Source organism: Puma concolor, chromosome D1 (genome assembly GCF_028749965.1).
Source record: "Puma concolor isolate L17-30 chromosome D1, mPumCon1.1.hap2, whole genome shotgun sequence".
Lineage (NCBI taxonomy): Eukaryota > Metazoa > Chordata > Mammalia > Carnivora > Felidae > Puma > Puma concolor.
Window position 1 is genome coordinate 114,252,257 of NC_141676.1, and position 23,333 is coordinate 114,275,589.

General features: G+C 41.2%; 1 long non-coding RNA gene across 1 annotated transcript in view; it reads right to left on the reverse strand.

The window, feature by feature from the left end:
* Nucleotides 1-23,049, reverse strand: part of LOC147577003 (uncharacterized) — a 352,858-nt gene extending 329,809 nt beyond the window's left edge. Inside the window, exon 1 of the long non-coding RNA XR_015240602.1 lies at nucleotides 22,409-23,049. This is a non-coding gene — a long non-coding RNA (uncharacterized LOC147577003). The remainder of the gene's footprint in view (nucleotides 1-22,408) is intronic.
* Nucleotides 23,050-23,333: the final 284 nt, after the last annotated feature.

The following is a 23,333-nucleotide window of genomic DNA, read 5'->3' on the forward strand; positions in this document are numbered from 1 at the left end:
TGCATAATCAAAACAAATCTCATTAAAGGGTTATACACTGGACCTAGCACCCACGAGCATTAGGTGACTGGAGTTCAAGGCCTGGCTTCACTGTTTACTAGATCTGTGATGATGGCCACACAACTTCCCTTACAGGGCTCTAGGAGGAACAGAAGACCTCTACAGTGTCTTATACCAAGGCATTCCACAATCCTGAGTATCTGGGGCTTGTCTAATTGAGCTCTGCTCGTCAAGTTATAACCCAAGTCTTGTGTTGTCACGTATTTCCCAAATATGCTGTATTCTCAGTAAACAAGACTGTAACTGTGAAATCTGCATGGAAATCAGACCTGAGAAGCAGACACTTAGCTGGTGGAACTATCGTACGGTAAATTAGGAATCGTCACTGGTGCGCAACAGTAATTGTGTTGGCACCTCCACGTCCAGGTAGGAACCAAGCCTGCCCTGTCATTACTGAGCTAAGTAATTAGGAAACCTCTCAATTTACACAGGATCCACATTCGGGTATACGGAGTACTAGAAAATGAAAAGTTTTTTTAATTAAACTTGGCATTTACGATCTCACAGCTGTTCCTTTTCATTTCCTATAAAGTGACTTGATTTGGATAGCAGGAGGATAGGGGCCTACAGTATAATTCCGGAAGGAAGATCTTACTTGGCTACAAACAGGTATTACTAGCTTGGTCAGAATAAAAGCTTCCCTAAGGCACAGCTGAAGGCTCCGGTAAAAAATCTGGGGGTGAAGGAAGAGGGGAATTCAATGTGGTTAGATCTATGGTAACGGGGTAAAATTATTTGCACATATAATTAAAAAAAGGTAAATCATGAGCATACCACAGGAAAGACAGGAAAAGTAACTGTAAAATTACCAAATATGGTCCGGAATCTCAGGGGGTTTGCAGTGGTCTTAAGAAGGCTGACTGGGGCCTTGGCTAAACACATTACCAGGTTCTGCCAGTACCTGCACTGGTTAACAGGACACCGGTGGGCTGGCCAGATTAAAGACACACATTCAGGAGATGTGAGGCCAACATAAACCTAGGGGGTAGCACAGAATCACAGCTAAAAGACATTTTATATAAAATTTCCAAAGAGCGTCAAAGGAAGTTAACCCATTTACATGGAAGAAGAAAACCAAAGGGACTACTTGAATACCATCAAGGAAGGTTCCAAATCTGAGTTCCTACACTGTCAGTTTACTGTGCTAATTCAGAGAAGCCCTTGGGGCACCTGGGTGGCTCAGTAGGTTAAGCATCAGACTTCAGCTCAGGTCACGATCTCGCAGGTCTTGGGTTCGAGCCAGGCGTCGGGCTTGTGCTGACAGCTCAGAGCCTGCAGGGAGCCTGCTTCAGATTCTGTGTCTCCCTCTCTCTCTGCCCCTTCCTGGCTCGCATTCTGCCTCTCACTCACACATAAACATTTGAAAAAATTAAGGATAAAAAGAGACACCCTGAATTAAAGTGTGAAAATGCAAAATTAAAAAAGGCATTGAGTAATTGTTCCTAGGTTAACAGTTCACGCCTATTAAATGGCTAATCAAATATTTACTGAATCAACAATGTGCAAATACATAGAGAAAAAGAAATGAGAAGAAGGACACAAAAATGTTTAAAAAGTTATTTTGGGGGGCGCCTGGGTGGCGCAGTCGGTTAAGCGGCCGACTTCAGCCAGGTCACGATCTCGCGGTCCGTGAGTTCGAGCCCCGCGTCGGGCTCTGGGCTGATGGCTCAGAGCCTGGAGCCTGTTTCCGATTCTGTGTCTCCCTCTCTCTCTGCCCCTCCCCCGTTCATGCTCTGTCTCTCTCTGTCCCAAAAATAAATAAACGTTGAAAAAAAAAAAAATTTTAAAAAAGTTATTTTGGAGGTGTGGGCATTGAATTTTTTCTGTTTTCCAAAAATGAAAATTTTCTATAGTAAGAGTTTATAACACAAAAATATACTTTGTATCTCAAACGACACATGAGCTAATTTCCCAAATAAAGAGGAGAACGTGAGACCTGAAAAAATAAAAATTTCTAGGATTACCCATTATGTTAGGATGAAAAATAATTGTTAAGTAAAAAAGAATTCTGAGAATAAAATCAGGCAGAATGATACTCGGGTGTTTTCTCTGGACTCCAATGCATCTCAAAAATTCTGATTTTATTCCTGAATTTTTGAATCTGGAAAAGCATACTTCATAGTGATTTACGGAAGATACACTGTGTGCTCTTCACTATTCCAAGCACTTAGCATTATTAATATCTCTTACTCTATAGGGGAGGTAGGGACTGGTACCCTGGTTTAAAGATGTAAACATTTAGAGGTGAAGAGGTTAAATTTGCCCAAAGCCACACAGCCAATAAACTGCAATGTTAAGGTTCAAGCCCATACTTTTGAACACATGTCTCCATTTTCGAAGGAGAGAGGAGTGTTTTATGTAATCAAGACAAGCTTGCTTGTGGAGAGGCCCAGTTTAAGTTTCAACAATTTGTCAGTTCTCTGGGATTTGTTCTGAGTAATGCACACACACAATGTCCAAATACGATTTTCTTTGCCAATTCAAAAATTCCTCTAAGTAGTTGATGAGAGGCCCCCAGCAGTTTTATTCTGGGTTCTAAGCTGTATACTTTCAAGTTTCGCAGGGGTATTTAACTTCAAAGACTTCCAAAGCAGATCACCGTGGTCTAATAAAATCTTGGTGGTACCCTTAAAGTCCTTTGCAGCATCCCTTTGAAGCTGAATTCAATTTCTTTATGCTTTTACAATCAAAATCACTATTTTTTTTATTTTCTATTATGTCAGTGCAGTGAGTTTCAAAAGTACTACCTTAGTGTACTTTTCTGAGACTTCTGAAATTTTGTTCACTGAAAGCTATTTTGGGAAATGTCTAAAAAGTCACTATTGAGACATCAAAAAAAAAGGTCAATTAACAATTTATTTTCTAAACTCAGTAATCAGAAGAATCTATTCATTCATCAACTGACAAGAGCAAAGTTACAGACTTGAACTTCTTATATTTCAGAGAACTTCTTACGCCGTAGATGTATGTACATTACAGATCGGGACTTCCATTAGATCTGGAAGGAGCAGGAGTCTCAGATCAGACAGACCCAGGATCAAATCCCAGTTTTGCAGTTTATAAACCAAGTGAACTGAGGCACATTTCCCTATTTGTAGAATGGTGGGGCAACCACATTCACCACCTAATTTAGTATGTACTAATCGACCTAATAACACATTTAAAGTGACTAGCTAACTGCTTAACACCTAGACTCATAAAGGGTCACCATGTTTGTCATTAGTACTGTCATTATTCCACGAGTGACATCCCATGTGTATTTTCTCACATGAAATGGTACTCAATAAAGGTTTAAAAGTAAAATTGCTATGTCCCCCACACTTCATGCCTTCCTTCCACATCCACTCAAGGACTTCACACTATGGCAGCTTCCTTGGGGGCTGGAATATCACTTGCACTGGAGACAGTGAGCCTGTCTTGAACCCTGTGGGAACGGCCTTCCTGGCTGGGAAAGGAGAAGGAGAAGAGTGCCCTGCTCCTCAGTCAGGAGCACAAGCCGTCCCCCAGCTTCCCGAATGTCCAGTTTCTGGGGAAAACGGTACAGGCCGTTAAGCTACAGGTCAGCAAACACTTGGTATCTGTAGAACCGAAAAAGGGGCCACACCAGAGGACTGCAGGCAGGCAGCTCATGAGAGAGAACAAAACCAGGGAACAAGGACATTCCACACACACACAGAGCAAAGAAAATGTGCAACTATTCCTTGGGTGGGATTCAGGAGGAACTGTGTCATGTAACTAACTAAAAACTCAGTGACAGACCCTATGTGGTGCCTATAAATACATATACACACACACACATATCATTGTCATTGTTTATAAGCACATAATTACTGTTTATTGTTTACCACAATCTTGTCGAATAGAAAACTGGCTTCTAACTTTTAGATTTTTTTAACTAATCTCTACACCCATCGTGGGGCTCGAACTCTCAACCCTGAGATCAAGAGTCGCTCTAAAGACTGAGCCAGCCACACTCCCCTGGCTTCTAGCTTTTAAGTGAAGAAAATAAGCTTCATAAAAATGAAAATTGTTGTGCAGTCTCCCAAATGAAAAGTATGAAAACTAGCATTTAAGCTTCATCTCCTAGACTCCAGACCATAGTTTTCACTACAGTACAAGTAACAAGGAATTAGCAGCTGGGATAATGAAGGGTCCTGAAGGACAGAGAAAAAGTTAATTTAGACTGTAGAGAACCCACAACAAGACAGAAACTGCTCCTATAATCACAGGCCATTACCTCCTGCTTACCAGGCCCTCGTATGGAGGGAGTGACAAGGAAATGGTGGTTATCAGACCCAACACACTTCACCTTACCAAATATTTCACATAACCTTCACTTTTCACTGCGCAAAAATGAAACCAGTAGGTAACATAATCTAACTACCCACTTAATTTCTTTAAAGAAAAGTAGTATTATGCACTTAATGTAACTTGCAGGAGAAAATAAAAATACAAACAGTAACAAAATAAAAGCAGTTTAGTAAAAAAAAATGCATTATGTCATTTAAATCATCAGGCATGACTATACTATAAAAAAATGATGGAGTGGGCAGATTCGAGCATCTATTTGTAGAATCACAGGATGTGACGGCTCCTAAGAAAGATATACATGAGCGTTAGTGACAACTGAAAGGCCACAATTGGCTTGCTATCCATGAATTCTAAAGCACAACTCCCACCCCTCAAAAAAAAAGTATGCTCTCCCTTCAATTTGTATGGTGATTGCATCCTTGAAAATCTAGTGTATATTAAAACCGAGAAAAAGGCAAAAATGTGCACTTATATGTAAAGCAGAGGTAGGTTTTAGGCTCAGGTAAAAGTGACCAAATTCCTCACTTTCGTGGATACCTGAATTTCAAAATTCAGCAGGTCATGAGGAAGTTCTTTTTGCATGAAACTGTCTCAAGAAGCACAGGAAGTCTGGCGCCCTTGCCCAACACTGCCCTCTACCTCCCCCGGCCCCACCAGCACCAGATGCACCCCTCACAATCATGGTCACAACCAGAACATCACCTACGTGTCTCCAAATCGCCATCGAGGGGATGGAAACAGTTTATTGGTGCTTCATAGAACTGACATTACCGCTAGATGAGCTGATCAGCCTGGTGTTTCATTGATCACTGAGTAGACAATGGACTCTGGAACAATACGGCCCCAAATTCAAATCCCAGCCCTGGAGCTCACTGTCTTTACCTTTCTGGACCCAATTTCCGCATTGAGAAGTGAGAATAATGCAACCATCTCACAGAATTTTTGTGATGATTAAATAAACCAACACATGATACACTGATGGGTACAATGCCGACCACACGATGACAGTTGGTTAAGTCAGGACTATTGCTATTACTTGATATATCATTAACCAACCCAACAATTCACAATAAAATACTGGAAATATCTTTGGTTAGCACGTAGGGGTGGGCTAGAAAGAGCGTTTGGAGTTGCTTCTGGAGGTGGACTGGATTGGGGGGGGGGTCCAGCAAGAAGCAGACTGTAATAAGACCATTAATTTAGGTTAAGAAGGTACAATAAATCAACTTTGTCTATATCCCATAACTTTTTTTTTAATGTTTATTTATTTTTGAGAGACAGACAGACAGAGCACACGCTAGGGAGGGGTGGAGACAGGGGGACAGAGCATCCAAAGCAACCTCCAGGCTCTGAGCCGTCAGCACAGAGCCGGACACAGCGCTCGAACTCACCAACTGTGAGATCACGACCTGAGCCGAAGTCAGACGCCTAACCACCTGGGTGCCCCTGTATCCCGTAATTTTTTAAAAGCCAGTATGACTGGGGCACCTGGCTGGCTCATTCATCTTGGAGTCCAACTCTTAATCAGGTCATGATCTCACAGTTTGTGAGTTCACACCCCTCGACCAGCTCTGTGCTGACACCACAAAGCCCGCTCAGAATTCTTCTCTCTTCTGCCCCCCCTTAGCCCCTCCCCCAACTTGTGCTTGCTCTCTCTCTCTCAAAATAAACTTAAAAAAAAAAAAAAAACTATGACCGGTACAACTTGCTATTAACATGTCCCCTTCCCTTGGAGAAGAAAAATAAGTTTGATAACGCAGTTGCAGTTTTTTTATGTTCATGATTTTTCTTGATCTCAAACAATTTGATAGGGGATTAGAATACATTCTGAAGTAGAGAGTTATTTCCAGAAACAGCAGGAGTGGATGCGTAAAATCTATGAACCATGCACATGCTTATAGACACAGGGAAATACCTAATAGTAAATAAATTGTTAAAGCCTTCAAAATAATCTGGTAAAATGTGCTATCAAATTTGTTGTTTTAGTTCATAATTGGCTTTAGGAATGAATACCTGAGTCTTTATTTCTTCTTTTCTCATTCCCGTGAAGATTAGCATTTTTTCCATTCCAATGGAAATCCTTATTATTTTTATTTTTGGTCTCAATAGTAAAATAATCAATAGAAACAATAAGAAATGATTTACTATATAAAAATAAGCAGCTAAACTAGGAGACAATGATTAATTCAAACAGTCATATCCGACTACATCAAACTAAATTTTTTAAAATGCATTTCAATAGAATAGGTAATATATGATAAAATGATTTCCACGACAGTCCAAGGTATTATAATATTAAAATGTTGGGGCACCTGGGTGGCTCAGTCGGTTAAGCGTCCACCTTCGGCTCAGGTCATGATCTTGTGGTCTGTTAGCTCGAGCCCGCGTCGGGCTCTGTGCTGACAGCTCAGAGCTTGGAGCCTGCTTCAGATTCTGTGTCTCCCTCTCTCTCTCTCTCTCTCTCTCTCTCTCTGCCCCTCCCCTGCTCACGCTCTGTCAAAAATAAACATTAAAAATTTAAAAAATAGCAACGTGGATGGAACTGGAGAGTGTTATGCTAAGTGAAATAAGCCATACAGAGAAAGATACCATATGTTTTCACTCTTATGTGGATCCTGAAAAACTTAACAGAAACCCATGGCGGAGGGGAAGGGGAAAAAAAAAAAAAAAAAAGAGGTTAGAGTGGTAGAGAGCCAAAGCATAAGAGACTCTTAAAAACTGAGAACAAACTGAGGGTTGATGGGGGGTGGGAGGGAGGGGAGAGTGGGTGATGGGTACTGAGGAGGGCACCCTTTGGGATGAGCACTGGGTGTTGTATGGAAACCAATTTGACAATAAATTTCATATATTGAAAAAAAATTTTTTTAAATAAAACAAAATAAGATGCTTAGAAGAAATAAGCAACACAGGGTGATATTAATTTCCCAATAATTCAGTTTACTGTTATTTTTTTTTATTATGAAATTGTCAAATTGGTTTCCATACAACACCCAGTGCTCATCCCAACAGGTCCCCTCAATACCCATCACCCACCCACCACTCCCTCCCACCCCCCATAAACCCTCAGTTTGTTCTCAGTTTTTAGGAGTCTCTTATGTTTTGGCTCCCTCCCTCTCTAACCATTTTTTTCTTCCCCTCCCCCATGGTCTTCTGTTAAGTATCTCAGGATCCACATAGGAGTGAAAACATACGGAATCTGTCTTCTCTGTATGACTTATTTCACTTAGCATAACACTCTCCAGTTTCATCCATGTTGCTACAAAAGGCCATATTTCATTCTTTCTCATTGCCACGTAGTATTCCATTGTGTATATAAACCACGATTTCTTTATCCATTCATCAGTTGATGGACATTGAGGCTCTTTCCATAATTTAGCTATTGTTGAGAGTGCTGCTATAAACATTGGGGTACAAGGGCCCCTGTGTATCAGCACTCCTGTATCCCTTGGGTAAATTCCTAGCAGTGCTATTGCTGGGTCATAGGGTAGGCCTATTTTTAATTTTTTGAGAAACCTCCACACTGTTTTCCAGAGCGGCTGCACCAGTTTGCATTCCCACCAACAGTGCAAGAGGGTTCCTGTTTCTCCACATCCTCGCCAGCATCTATAGTCTCCTGTTTTGTTCATTTTAGCCACTCTGACTGGCGTGAGGTGATATCTGAGTGTGGTTTTGATTTGTATTTCCCTGATGAGGAGTGACGTTGAGCATCTTTTCATGTGCCTGTTGGCCATCCGGATGTCTTCTTTAGAGAAGTGTCTATTCATGTTTTCTGCCCAGTTCTTCATTGGATTATTTGTTTTTCGGGTGTGGAGTTTGGTGAGCTCTTTATAGATTTTGGATATTAGCCCTTTGTCCGATATGTCATTTGCTAATATCTTTTCCCATTCCGTTGGTTGCCTTTTAGTTTTGTTGATTGTTTCCTTTGCTGTGCAGAAGCTTTTTATCTTCATGAGGTCCCAATAGTTCATTTTTCCTTTTAATTCCCTTAGCTCTGGGGATGTGTCAAGTAAGAAATTGCTGCGGCTGAGGTCAGAGAGGTTTTTCCCTGCTTTCTTCTCTAGCGTTTTGATGGTTTCCTGTCTCACATTCAGGTCCTTTATCCATTTTGAGTTTGTTTTTGTGAATGGTGTAAGAAAGTGGTCCAGTTTCATTCTTCTGCATGGTGCTGTCCAGTTCTCCCAGCACCATTTGTTAAAGAGACTGTCTTTTTTCCATTGGACATTCTCTCCTGCTTTGTCAAAGATTAGTTGGCCATACTTTTGTGGGTCTAGTTCTGGGGTTTCTATTCTATTCCATTGGTCTGTTATTTTAATATGTAATAAGTTAAAGCTATCTATAATGGGGAAGTAACATTTTAGTTAAATACGCCATTTGGAAAACATTTTCTAGAAAACACCTCCCTAACGATCCTTCTTTGAGGTATTACAGGCACTACAGTTTGTTCACAGGAGTGAAGGGTGGTTTATAGGGCAAAGGGGGCAAGACTGGGGGCTCTGGGAAAATCCGAGGATGGTACGGCACTGAGCTCTGCACTTACCTTCTGACAGTTTTTTTTAAATAAATTTTTAAATGTTTTTATTTATTTATTTGAGAGAGAAAGAGAGCACACAAGAGTGAGCCAAGCAAGGGAGGGGCAGAGAGAGAGAATCCCAAGCAGGCACAGCACTGTCAGCACAGAGCCAGACGCAGGGCTCAAACTCATGAACCGTGAGACCGTGACCTGAGACAAAATCAACGGTCAGACGCTCACCCAACTGAGCCACCCGGGTGCCCCAGAGAGTTTTTACTCAACACAGCATATATCCAAAACTAATTCAATTCCTCAAAAATGCGGAACTAAAAATTGTCAAAAGCAATTATTCAATTAACGTTTATTCCTATCACATGCTGTTTTATAACCAAAGACACAGGTACGTGGGCAGAATGGGAGGTTATGTTTGTGTCGCACAGCATCAGAAAGTCAAAGTTACATTTTTTCTTAATTTCTTTGCATAACACAACATTATTTGTGATTGTGTGTGAAGCCTGTAGACAGAGCGTTGTACGCTCTCAATAAAAGACCGAAGTCCCACACTACCACGCTTGCCTCAGGCTAAGGCATGAAATAAAGTATATTATGTGTTGTAAAGCTTAATAAAGCTTAACAAATAAGGCAGCCTGCTTGTCTAGTTGGAGCTTTTGTCCAACCTTTGAAAACAGGAATAAAAATTATGAAAGGCATTTAAGAAAAGAAATAGGGTGAATTAAGATCATAAGGCAGGTTGCTTTTGAACTCACAATAATATAAAAATAAAAATTAAAACAATTCAGCCACTAGTAATTTTTTACTACAGCTCAACGTGCGATTATTGGGGCACATTGAGAGTTCTTCAACATTTTTCTACATAAGTGAAATAATGACAAAACACAAATTTCTCATGATCTTCAAGCCTATCTACAAGTGTACTAACGTACTTCCTGAACTACTTAACATCTCCACAATTTCCTAAAAGGCCTTAAAAAAGAGACACAGAAATGCTTCTCAGTACACACTGCATACTTTAAAGCCCAGTGAGATGTGCGACATCCAAAAATGCTATAAAACGCTGGTTTTAGCCCCAAACAGCAAGTCTATTCCAATTGTGCACACTGGCTGCTCAGGAAACCTAGAAAAATGGGAGCATTTCCCTGTATTTTATCTTTTGTGCTGCTGCAGTTGGGAATGATATATTTTCTACAACACATTCTTAGCGCTACAAAGGAACTGTAACGTTACACAAAAGCAACACTCTCTTTCATTTTGAAGAACGGAATTTCTTTCACGCTCCCAGTTTAAAGGCAGAAGCTCAGAGAAAGGGACCCAGGCTGTCCCTGCGGTTACAGAACTGGGAAACTGGAGCCTGCTGTCTGTTCGCCTCTATTTCTGACCAACCGCTCAGCTCCAGAGAACTCAATTAACATATCTGGGCCTCAGCGCTTACCATGGAGAAGGAAGAGCTTTTTTTTTTTTTTTAAAAAAAAAAAGGGGGGGGCTTTTAAAAACCTGGATAAAATGGTTTTTCTTCTTTTTTGTTTGCACTTTGCCTTTGTATTAATTTTCCCATGAAATCTGGATATGTAGAGAGAATTTCTAAGAACTTATCAAAGTATAAACTATCAGTTATCAATCTAAATTTTACCAAAGCAGTACTATCCTAAGGTTTTCTGTAGTTTATGGCTTTTCTATTCTGCCCAGGGAGGACAGCTTACACAAAGACAAGCAGTCCCAGGGTGCAGGAGGATGAAGCCTCGGTAAACAGAACTAACTCAATAAACAGAACTAACTAACGAGTACCGTTAAATTAAAAGTAATCCTGTACAATGAAATGAGAGTACTAAAATCTGTAGGAAAAAAACCGGAACATGGTTAGAATAGGGAGACAGACTGCAGAAACAATGTCAATCAACGATCTAAGCAAACGAGAACGATGTCGAAACCAGAGTGGAAAGAAAGCAAAGTCACATGGGTGAGGAGCTCCCATTTTTCAAAAGACACGGAATAAAGCGAAAATTCTATCTCCTACTAGAGGAAGCCTCAAGCTGAAAAGATTGGTCTCTTCCAACAGTTACCATAAAAGATGATGTAAGTCACAGCGACTTCTCAAAGAATCTGCATGGAACACCACCAAGTGGATTTGCTGAAGACTCTTTCATAACCTGGTTCTGAATCTGGTTGGACTTCTTCATCAATCCTTAAGAAACTCGGGGAGGAGGAAAGACAAATCACCGGGAACTGTGAAACACAGGAGGAGGGGAAGGTCCTAGTCAGTCACCACCGTCTCCGACACACCCTGAATGAACCTCTCTACTTGTGTCCCTTCTGATCGATCTATTGCTTGTATCCCCCAGAGTCTTCATCACAGCCACAACTCCGGCAACAATGTTGGACAGGTCCCAAGAAAATGACCACCGGAGAATTTTATCTGGAATCTCAATTCTTTTCTTCTACCACCAAATACAGCCTTTCCACATCAGTCATTCAAGTGTGCATTCAAAAGTTAGAATTCTTAATCCCCTCAAACTCTCAGCATGGGACCCTACAAAAGACTCTGGCCTGAATCTGACCCCTCCTCCTTATCCTAACAGATTCCAGCCTGCCATCATGCTGTCACATCAAGGCTCAACGATCACCACAATTTTTAATGTGGGAGACTTCAGGATCCAGACACTAGGCCTTGGAAAAAAATGCTCAAAAACGTCTGTGTCCACAACAATGTATCGAATCCACTGTAATCAGTCTGCTGCCTAGCCAGCCATGTCTCCCAGGTAGTTTTTGCCGTATTTTGACCTTAAATTTTTTTAAGGGTCTAACTTTCACAGGTGTCAGACACAAATGAGGTCCCAACATCCCTAAGACTCAGATCTTCCTTCCCAGACTAAATGTTGGCATCCTGACCAACTCTTGGTATTTGACCCTCACCTACAGCTATGTGTCTTTACTATTCACTTATAGGAACCAACAAATTATAAAGACCTTACTCTGTTATGTAAGCATTGTACCCTGCTATCTCCCTGATGGATCTTTGGGATCTAACTGGTTAAGACAGAGTAAAAAGCTTTCTTTGTCTATCAAGTCTTCCAGAAACATTTCCTTAAATATTCAAGCTGCAACTCCTCCTGCACGGAGTGGGACAACCTGAAGCTAATGACTCAACAAACTATTACCGAGTCCCAAGACTGTGCTTACAATTGTTTTAGGAACTTAGAGTTAAAAATATGATTAAGACACAGAATCTGACCCGGCAAAAGAAAAATACATAAATAAATAAAAAGTAGTTATATGACGATTACAAAAATGAGAACCAACTATCAGATAAGGAAAGGGCACACCCAGTCTTTACAGTCATGGAAGGCCATGACAAACTGAGCTGAATCTGAAAGAAGAAGAAGAAGAAGAAAGAACATTCCCAGCAAAAAGGACAGCATTATTCTCAACACTAAAGCAAGAAAGAGCACAGAACTTACAGAAAGCTTTATGTAGCATTACTGGGAACATAAAGTATGAAACAGAGTAAGGCATGGGACCAAAAGGACTAAATCATGGAGAGTTATGGTCTCAAAAGGACTGAGTTACAACAATCTCAACAGAAAAACAAAATGTACAGAGAGAGTCTTGCTTGGTAGGGTTCCTGAGGTCAACAGTTAGGTTATCTATGGCCTCAAAAATCCCTCTCTGGTAACTGTTAGTTGTGGTGAGACTAAACTTGGGCTGTAATTTTAAGTCCCGCACTTCTTTCATTACCTGTCTGTTGATGTATGGTCTGCTAATAATAATTACAGTGGGTTGTAACCTCCCCAAAGGCATGAAGCAAGGTTGTATTAAGTGAATATTTTATGCCATCTATTTTACTCAGGAATGCATGACAAACCACAAGGATCCTGAAAGCTGGTCTTACAATATGCTTCTAGTCCTCCAGGAAATTCTTCCAGCTCACTGGGCTGTGAGCATTCTCGCAAGTCCCGCAGATAGTCATTTAGGGACTGTTGATTGCTTAGGACTATGCTCCGGAAACAAGCTTCAGTAGGTATCAGGCAAAACATATGTAAAAGCTTACTAAATATGTGAAATATTGGTATGCAAGAGAAAAAGGACCCCTGTGCTAAGTCAGCACAACGCTCTGAACTACAATGAACCAGAAGCAAACCAAGATGAAGTGACAGCTCTGAGTTCGACCCAAAGACCTTTACTGTGCGTAAGGATCAGAGCGCTCTTCTGATGCATTATTCATGCTGTTAATGCACCGCGGAAGAACCCATCCTGAACTTATCCGTTCTCGTAAAATATCAACTATTCAGCCTAGAGTTTAAGATCTTTATCAACCTTCTCTCTGAATCTCCCTCATCATTCATTATATGCCAATTGGATCCTCCCTCTGGTCTAACAGATTATTTACTTACAAAAACTCGCTCACCTAAAATATATATGCATGCCTCTATGAACATGTGTACATGTGCGTGCACGCGCACACACACAGCTCACTTCCGCCGCTTTGGTGTACTGCGTGAAATGTAGTTTCCATGTACTCACTTGTACAATTACCTCATGCAAATATAAACGCTTTCACTGGACTTGCCTTTTCTGTATGGACATGAAGTTATCTTATGTTACCAAAAAAAAAGTAAGAAATCTTGGATCCTTTGGCCATTTTCATTTATAAACATACCCTAATCTGGGTCCTGGGGATGTGATTTTAACCTAGCTGCTCTATTTTTCTCTTTCTATAAAAGGAGACTAACAGAATTGATCTATGGGAAGATCATGAGGAGGACTAACTGGGAAATGAAGGAGACACTGCTTACTATTGGGCTTTGAACACGGCAAATATTCAGAGTGTTCAGTGAGTCAAAATGTACCACCTTACAGAAAACTTGTATTCATTCAGTTGATAAGCATTTACCGGGTATGCCTATCCTATCTATAATAGGCCTGTGCTAGCTGCCAGGGATGGTGAAATCAATGGCATGATTCCTGCCCTCAAAACAATTCCCCTCTTTTGGCTCAATGGGTTAGAAAAGGATAGATGCATGTATATTTATGTATGCATACAGATAAAACAGGGAGAGATTTTTATATATATACATTTTTTTAAACTGCAATATTTCCAATTCTGACCCAATGATACTAAGAACTAATATAAATTGAAAACAGTCAATAAGGGGGAAAAATATGAAGGTAATACTGCTTGCTTTTGATTAAAATTGTTCCACTAAGGAATTGTCTATTATTGTTTGCCACAAACGGCCAGCTATTAGACATCACCAGTCAACATAAATCTCCTCTATTGCTCTGTTCACCCCGCGTCACCCCATTCCAATGGCTACTAGGAATAACATCAAAGAATCTTCTCCCTAGTGGACCATGAAATTAAAGCTCAGCAAACTGAAACAGCCAGTGGGTCTCTTCACCGGGTAAGGCCCAATCTGTGAAGTCAGGAAAAGATGCAATGGGGAAAAAGTAATGTCTCCAGAAAATGTCACAATCTTGAAGTCAGGACAGACTAATGCCAGGAAGAGGAAGCCAATGTCCCCCAAGTAAAGCTGTGGGACTCTTAGCAAGTACTCAGAGGGCAGAGAGAAGAATGCAGACCAGCTTCACGTGATTATGAAGTGATAAAAAATGGCTCCTTCCCAGAGGAAGATAAACAAGAGATGAAGAAAATGTTCTGAATGTGGACTCTGGACTCGTTCTGGCCATGAGGAAATATCCTGTAATACTCCCTTGACAGTCAGGACTTGAAACTTTCGTGTTTACATGTTAGACCATGACATCCCTTAGCATTTTCTTTTCATTTACCAATTCAATTTTACAACAGTAGAGAAGTGTTTGAAAACTACTATTTATTGAGCTCTCAAAATAGGCCAAGCCCTGCTCTAATCGCTGCATGTGTATGTATTCATTTGATCTTTGTAACAACCCAATGATGTAGGCATATAATTACCTTCTTTTACCAAAGGGGAACTGAGTCACAGGGATATTAAGTGATTAGTCTATGACCAAACCAGTATTTAAACAAAGGCAGTCTCTCTCGAGAGCTTTCATTCTTAATCACTACACAACACCTATCAAGCACGTATTACATACTAGGCTGTGCCAAGTATCAAAGATCCACAGGTGAATAAATGTAGTATTTGCCCTTTAAGGTATGCAGACTGAGAGCAGGAAACAATAGGTAATTTGGAAGGTGTGATAAAATGCCAACTATGCTATCATAGCAGTATATACTACATTAGCTGGGGCTACAAAGGAGACAGCAGCTAATCCTACCTATAAGAATGGAGATATCAAGAAAATGTTGAGTTAACCACTGAACTGAATCTTCCTTTTAACAATGCCCCTAGTGGTAAGAGACAATAACATTTATTACATGTGCTCCATGTCACACAGTATGCTAAGCAATTCACATGAATTAGCTTGCTGAGTACTCATAAAAACCACTTAACAACTATTTGCCCACTTTACCGCCGAAATGAAAAAATTTGAGGTACACGATGCCAAGAGTAACTTAACCAAAATACAAGTGGGTGTGGCCTACAATGAAACTCAAGAGATCTGATTCCAAAATCTGGCCTCCTAACTACTACCCTTTAAACTACACCTCTGGGATTAAGAGCCTATGTGGAGAGCTTGTCAAAGTGTAATTGACAACATTGGTCCTGAAGACTCCCATGATAGCACGTGATCAGGCAGAACAGAGCAAAACTAAAATGTGTGCCTTCCTTGATGCCAAAATCTATTTTATGGTAGCCTAAAACAATATTGAGGAAAAAAGACCAATTACTGCTTTTCTCTACCATAGAATAGAACTGACAGGCAATCACTAAGAATCCTAAAAACAGTCATAAATGAAGAGTGGGGAAGACAGTATTTATTGGGCAACTACAATGTTTCAAGTGCTGTGCACATGTAATTAATCTAATTTAATCCTTGCAAATAGCTTTGATAAGTTACAGATCACACAGTACAAACAGGGACCAAAGAATTTACAATGGATCACAGAGCTAATAGACCCAGGGTTTGAAACCAAGTCTATGTGAGTCAGAAAAAAATCTCTGATTACTCCATTATAGCACACTTCTACTTACTGGAAGTCTAAACACTGAAAGCATCAGAACAAAGTCCAGGACTGTCCCCAAAAGTCACCATCATCTGTGTTTAAACCTCTGTGAGTTGAAGCAGTGCTTGCTCCATTGTGAGGCATGAAGTGATGGGGCGATCTACCTCCCTGGGAAAGACCAATGACGAACAACTGAGCTCCCCCTGTCCTCATGATCATCCTTGTAATGAACTGGGTAATGAACTCAACACGCCATCATGATGCATCACGGCACTGATGTCATGGAGGTACCACCAATAATTCAAATACTCCAGGTTCAAGGTTGTGTATACATTTTGGCTAAAAGCAGTGTTTTCGTACCACTGTTTAAATCTTTGAGTCAAGAGTCATTAAGTTTAGTTACAATGTAGGCCAAATCCCAAGCCATATTGTAACAAGGACAAATTAAGAAAAAAGAACTGGGAAATAAAAAAATAAAGAGAAATAAAATGGGACTAACGATGGCAAAATAAATTAGCCTTACAGAGTTTCCTGTCATTGAAACATTGATGGACAGATAAAAAGGATGGATGGCTAGATTTTATAAATACACGCAGCAATTAAAAAACAGGAAGGAACAGGATTCCACAAGGTTTATGACTGAAAAATTCTCAGTTTTCATGAATACCCTCCAGTTTGTAGAGATACAGGTCAAGGGAGAAAATAGGAAATTCTAAAAAACTTAATCAATAAGGCAAAAACCCTTAATATCTATCAGAAGCCCCTACATGCTTCAGCAACATCTTAGTAGTAAAAAGAACGAGAACCAGGACGTGCCAGCTTCCGGGCCCTGTTCCCACTGGTGGACCCCAATGAAGCGCTGCGTGGGGTCACACGTAACAGGATCTCAGAACAAAGAGCAAATGTAGGTTTTCAATCGGCCTACCACTTCATTTTCCACTCAACCCTCAAACTACAGAACAGTTGTCTTCAAAGCAATACCTGATTCTAGCTCCTGTAGCTCCAAAGGATGATAAAGTGATCACAGCACAAATGGGGCCCGTGTCAAGGAGAATTTACCCATAACTTTATCAGAGCAAGCAGACGTTCCAGAATCACAGCAGAGTATGCACAAGATGAAAATAAACGGCATACAAATGACAGGCATGGTGCAGCAAAAATACGAAGTCAAGATAGAATGGCAGACAAAGGAAAAATGAAGAACCAGTCTGGAAGAAAAGGTAACTCAAGCAATAGAAGGAGGTTTTTTTCAATTGCCTCATGTTAGATAAGTTCTCAAAAATATAAATGCAACAAATGAAAAAAGACCTCAATAAGGAAAAAACATACTAATATCAGAATGATAAGTAGGGGACCAAGGGAAAATGTTGACAACAAACACAGCATTGACTCTTACCTAGTAAGTTAGAAACAACAAGAAACAAGACATTCCTAAAAATCAAATCCATGATAAGGAGAACAGGTAAGAGTGATCTCCGTAACTACGGAGGCAAAAACTAAAGTAAAATAAATGAGAACAAATGGAAAGATGACAACCGCTTGTGCAGACAGAGAATGACTCAACATGAAGGTAATTCTTACAATTGAAATAGTCAGGAACACGCATAACAGGAAAAGTGATCAGAGAGGTCGTCGGACACAAGGGAGAGCCGAAGCTGCAAAATACCACAAAACACACCACAGAAGATAAACACGCTAATTAATTTCAAGATAAATTCTGGTTAATTTTTTTTTATTATCTTTTTTTTTTTTTTTTTTAGAGAGTGCAACCACTCATGCGTGCACAAGCAGGGCAGGGACAGACAGAGACAGAGATTGAGAATACCAAGCAGACTCCCAGCCATCAGCACGGAGCCCAACGCAGGGCTCAATCTCAAGACCCTGGAATCAAGACCTGAGCAGAAATCAAGAGTTGGACACTCAACTAACTAAGCCACCTAGTCCTCCCCTAAAGATAAATTCTGATTGAATCCCTGAAATGCAAGGAGGAAATACTGGTAAGGGGAAGAAGTACAAAAAAATGAATGGGAAGGTTAATCAGTTCACCTCTCATAACAAATCGATTGAAACAGATTTAAAAAATAAAGATTCTAACATGTTAATGAGTTTTACAATCTCTTTCCTTAAAAGAGGGATCCTTTATAAAATATTAACTTGCGTTGAGTAACTACCTGAACTTTGGCAATTATATCAATTACACTTTAGTTTCCTTTTCATCTACTAAACTCAAATAAAATCATATCTAATGCTATTTTATTTTTTTCTAATTTTTTTTTCAACGTTTATTTATTTTTGGGACAGAGAGAGACAGAGCATGAACGGGGGAGGGCCAGAGAGAGAGGGAGACACAGAATCGGAAGCAGGCTCCAGGCTCTGAGCCATCAGCCCAGAGCCCGACGCGGGGCTCGAACTCACGGACCGCGAGATCGTGACCTGGCTGAAGTCGGACGCTTAACCGACTGCGCCACCCAGGCGCCCCATAATGCTATTTTATTTTTAAAAAGCCCATACAACAATACTTCTTATAAAGTTATTTTTCTTTCCAAGTTATCAATCCATTATTCTTTTCATACATATTCAAAGAGAAAATTCTGAAATAATATTCACAGAATGTTCTAGCTTGGTAATGAAACTGTTTTGGTGTGTGATTCACTGATTCCCTCTTTATAGTTTTCAGTGTTGTAAGAATTTTGTTCACTGAGAATTTATTCATTTACCTACTTTACTACAGAGAAAACATTTACATAGAGTTTACTATATTCCAAGGATTATTCTAAGTGCTTTATAAACATTAACCTAATTATCATAACTACACTATAAAATGAATATTGTTATACCTATTTTTTTAAATAAAAGAAACTGAGACACAGAGAGGTTAAATAGCTTGCTGAAGGTCTTATGTGTAGAAAGTGGCAAAGCCAGAATTCATACTCAGACACCTGGCTCCAAAGACTAGACCCTTACCATACTGCAGTGACTTGAATTAATCATACTAATCAAATCACATTGATTAAATTATTAGTTTTAAAAGGTGATATAAAAGGCTATAATAGGGAAAGCCAGCATTTAACAATTCTGATAAAAAGAATTATAGTACTAATCAGTCATTTTTAACGCCTGTGACAATTTTTGTTTCTCATAACCTTTTGACTATTACCTATAAATTTTCAAGATTTGCAAAATTTAACTCCTGTCAAATGTTAATTCCTTGACATAATGTTAAGATACAGTTTGGGAAGTAATAAAGTGATTATATAACCAGATACATCTTAACTAAATACAAGTATACCTATATTCTGGACATGTCTATGTATACAAATCAATTTGACTCAATTCTGAAGTAATTTTTACATTCATATGAATTTAATTTTTTTGCATGAGCATAATGTAACAACTGAATAGCTGTAGTTTTCCATTGGGCATTTTAGAGTAGATACGATCAGACAAAGGGGAAAAAAAAGCTGCTTTGACACTTCATCAATCAATTACCATTTATTAAGTTTTTACTAAATGCATCGAGCACTCCACTGCACTAATTTCACCCGTGGCTTCAGATCCTGAAACAAGAATCTCCTCAGAATAGTAATGAAGGTAATGACTTTATTAAGGATTATTACATGAACAGCAAAAAACACTTTTGAAATACTTCATGTTATTTTTAAGACTGATACTTTGGTGCAGAATTAAAGCATGTTGTCAAAATTAATATTTTTATTGTATTTCTCAATTAGCTGGAAATTTCCTTGATTAGTTAGTGAAACCTCTTAACTTTTAATGGGAAAATAATGTATATTTCATCCTATGGAGTGTTAAAAATGCTAGTAAGTTACTTAATTTTTTTAAGGTTTATGTATTTATTTTGAGAGAGACAGAGGCAGTGGGAGAGGGGTAGAGAAAGACAGAATCACAAGCAGATTCCATGCTGTCAGCACAGAGCCCAATGCGGGGCTCCAACTCACAAACTGTGAGATCACGACCTGAGCCAATACCAAGAGTTGGACGCTTAATTCACGGTTCTTGAGTTTGAGCTCCGTGTCTGGCTCTGTCCTAACAGCTTAGAGACTGGAGCCTGCTTCAGATTCTGGGTCTCCCTCTCTGTCTCTCTGCCTCTCGCCTGTTCATGCTGTCTGTCTCTGTCTCTCTCTCTACACAAACAGTAAAGTAGGTTATTTTATCTAACCATACAAGAGATATCACCACCAAATAAAGTTCTTTAGATGTCAACGTGGACACTGGAACCATACCTATCATTATTTGAGGGCTTCTGGTTCTTCTTATTTTGTTTTTTTTTTTTTTTATTTTATTAAACTTTTTTTTTTTTTAACGTTTATTTATTTTTGAGACAGAGAGAGACAGAGCATGAACGGGGGAGGGTCAGAGCGAGGGAAACACAGAATCCAAAACAGGCTCCAGGCTCCGAGCTGTCAGCACAGAGCCCGATGCGGGGCTCGAACTCACGGACCGCGAGATCATGACCTGAGCTGAAGTCAGACGCTTAACCGACTGAGCCACCCAGGCGCCCCTAGTTCTTCTTATTTTGGAAGGTAGGCAAGTCAATCTTAAATTACTTTTGAAATTTCAAAATACCAATGTATGGAAAAACAAGAATGCTTACCTAATCAACATCTATCCTATAGGTGAAACTGAAAATGTAACTGTTTTCCATGGTTAGAGTGACCCAGTATGTTACTGGTATCTGGTATCCAGGAGATGAAAATACACTAGGAATTTTAAACATCCGTGATTTGTGTATGGTTCCCTATAGATCAGTGCCAACTGCAACAACGACAACAAAATAAAAGGTTACTACTATTGCATCACCACCACTGATGGTCGAAAACAACCCTAAGATCCAAGATTCCAGGAAATTCTGGAATCCAGGAGAAAATATCTAAAACCAAAAATTTTGAAAAATAGCAGAGTTAAAATAAGAACAGATGTTATTCAAGTTAAAAATGAAAGAGACTAGGGGTGCCTGGGTGGCTCAGTCGGTTAAGCGTCTGACTTCGGCTCAGGTCATGATCTCGTGATCTGGGAGTTCGAGCCCCGCATCGGGCTCTGGGCTGACAGCTCAGAGACTGGAGCCTGCTTCGCATTCTGCGTCTCCCTCTCTCTCTGCCCCTCTCCCACTTGTGCTCTATCTCTGTCCACCAAAAACAAATAAATGTAAAAAAAAAAAAAATTTTTTTTAAATGAAAGAGACTAGAACTAAGAGTTAAGAATATTTGATGGGAGCAAGAGTGAAATGCGTACAAGTTAGAACTAATCTAAGAAGGTCTGGATCATTTCTAACGGCCCTGAAACATCAGCTATCCAAGGCTTGGTTTAAGAACTATCCATTATGTGATATAGGTGTTCATCAGATCTTCAAGACTGTAAGGCTGACACACATATCCCTAAACCCACTTTCCACTGTTTGTCTGTACCCCCACTCAAATAACAAATCCTATTCAAGAACTATATGGAATATACAAACCATAGTGATGAATTATATGAAATCTCTTGCATGTTACTACAGAAACTAGTTTTGTCACTTTGTGCATGATCTGCCCTCCATGTTTAAAGCGCTCTACCTCACTTGTCCAGCCAAACTGATACACACTCCTCAAACTGTGTACATGGTGTTCAGTAAGGTGTCCAAGAAACCTCTGCTCCTGAATTTGAGATGACCGCCCCCCCAGCACTGTAACCTGCATCTACCTTTATATTAAATCCACGACACTATATACATGTTCACAATTATTTTTCAAGTTTACTTTCTTTTTTTTAATTTTTAACATTTGAGAGAGAGCACAAGCAGGGGAGGCACAGATAGAAGCGGAGACACAGAATCCGAAGCAGGTTCCAGGCAGAATTGTCAGCACTGAGCTGGACATGGGGTTCGAACTCCTGAACTGTGAGATTATGACCTGAGCTGAAGTCAAGAGTTGCAAGTTCAACAGACTGAGCCACCCAGGTGCCCCGTGTTCACAATTACATACACTGCCTCCCCTACTACCTCCTTAACTCTCAGATCACACATCTTTATACCATTTACCTTCACAACCCAGGTGCCTGTCATATTACGCGGCACAGAAGTCACTCAATACATGGTAGGAGACTGAATTAGCACATTCTATAAAGATCTCTGGTAAATGTTTATGAACTATAGAAAGGATCCCTGTTCACCACCCAAATTATGAACCAAACCCCTATATCTTGACAAAGAAATGACTCTATTCTAACAGCAGAAATGCAAACAGCAGAGTGAGGTGGGAGGAAGTCAGGGAGGGGGTGTGACCCCGGTCAATCAGAGGCTGCCCCGCCAGCCCCCATCCTTGCCCTGCACCCCTGTCCAGCATCCCACTACCTGGAGCTGCTGCAAGCACGCAGCCGTGGGGGGGGGGGAAGCAAGGTGGCACTGACGTCATCTGGCCGGGGGGACGCAAAGGAACCTAGGGCTGGTGTATCTTACAGGTACGAACCGGTAAGTCCTCGGCGGACGAGTCCCTTGTGGACGCGCAATGCTCACCACCTCCGCCACCTTCCTTCGTGGGGCTCCCGACTCTTTCCGCAGCGTCCCCTCGCGCTCCACGAAACCCGGCGGTCTCAGCTTTTCCCCCGGAAAGCCCCCAGGTCTCCAGACCACAGAGGTAAATCAAGAGGTTCCACCAGTTGCAAACGTGCGCACAAACGACACGCCGGGGTCTTATCTGTTCACATCCCGAGAAGAACTCGGTCCACAGCAGCGACTGGAAGACGGGGCGCCATCTCCCCTGCGCTGGAGGAAAGGGCTGAAGGGACCGCAGACGTGGTCTCCCCAGAGACGCCCCCCCAAGGGGACGCCCGGGAGCCTGCACACTGTGGACACCGTGGACCCACGCGTTAGGGCCGCACTGGCCTAGAACGTTTGCTGAAGCTCAGGCAGGACCCGGTTTGTAGCCCGAGCCCCATATCACCACACGCGGGACTTCTGGGGGTTACTGAGAGGCTTCCGCGGTTGGGCTTGTAGCCAGCGCCTGCGCATTTCACTCCCCGGGCCGGTTTCGGAAGTCCCGCCCACACTCAGCGTTCCCGCCACAGAGGTTCCAGGCGCCTGGGCCTGTGGGGTTAGGTGCCTCCACGAAGTGGCTCTAACTGGGGCCTGGGGCGGGGCGAGGAATCCACGAGCGGCAGGGATTGCCTGCGCGGTGGTGGGCGGAGTCTGGGAGGAGGAGCCTCTGGCACCTGGCGAGGAGGAGCCTCTGGCACCTGGCACGCAGGTGCCTCTCCTTCCAGGCAGCGCCTGGCCGCAGAACCCGAGAGCCTGCGAAGGCCGGCTTCTTCCGGAAGTAGGTCCCGCCTGCAGCGCCGCAGGCCTGACCTGCCGGTTCTCCGGGCCGCCGCCGCCTGGCTCAGCACATCCGAGCC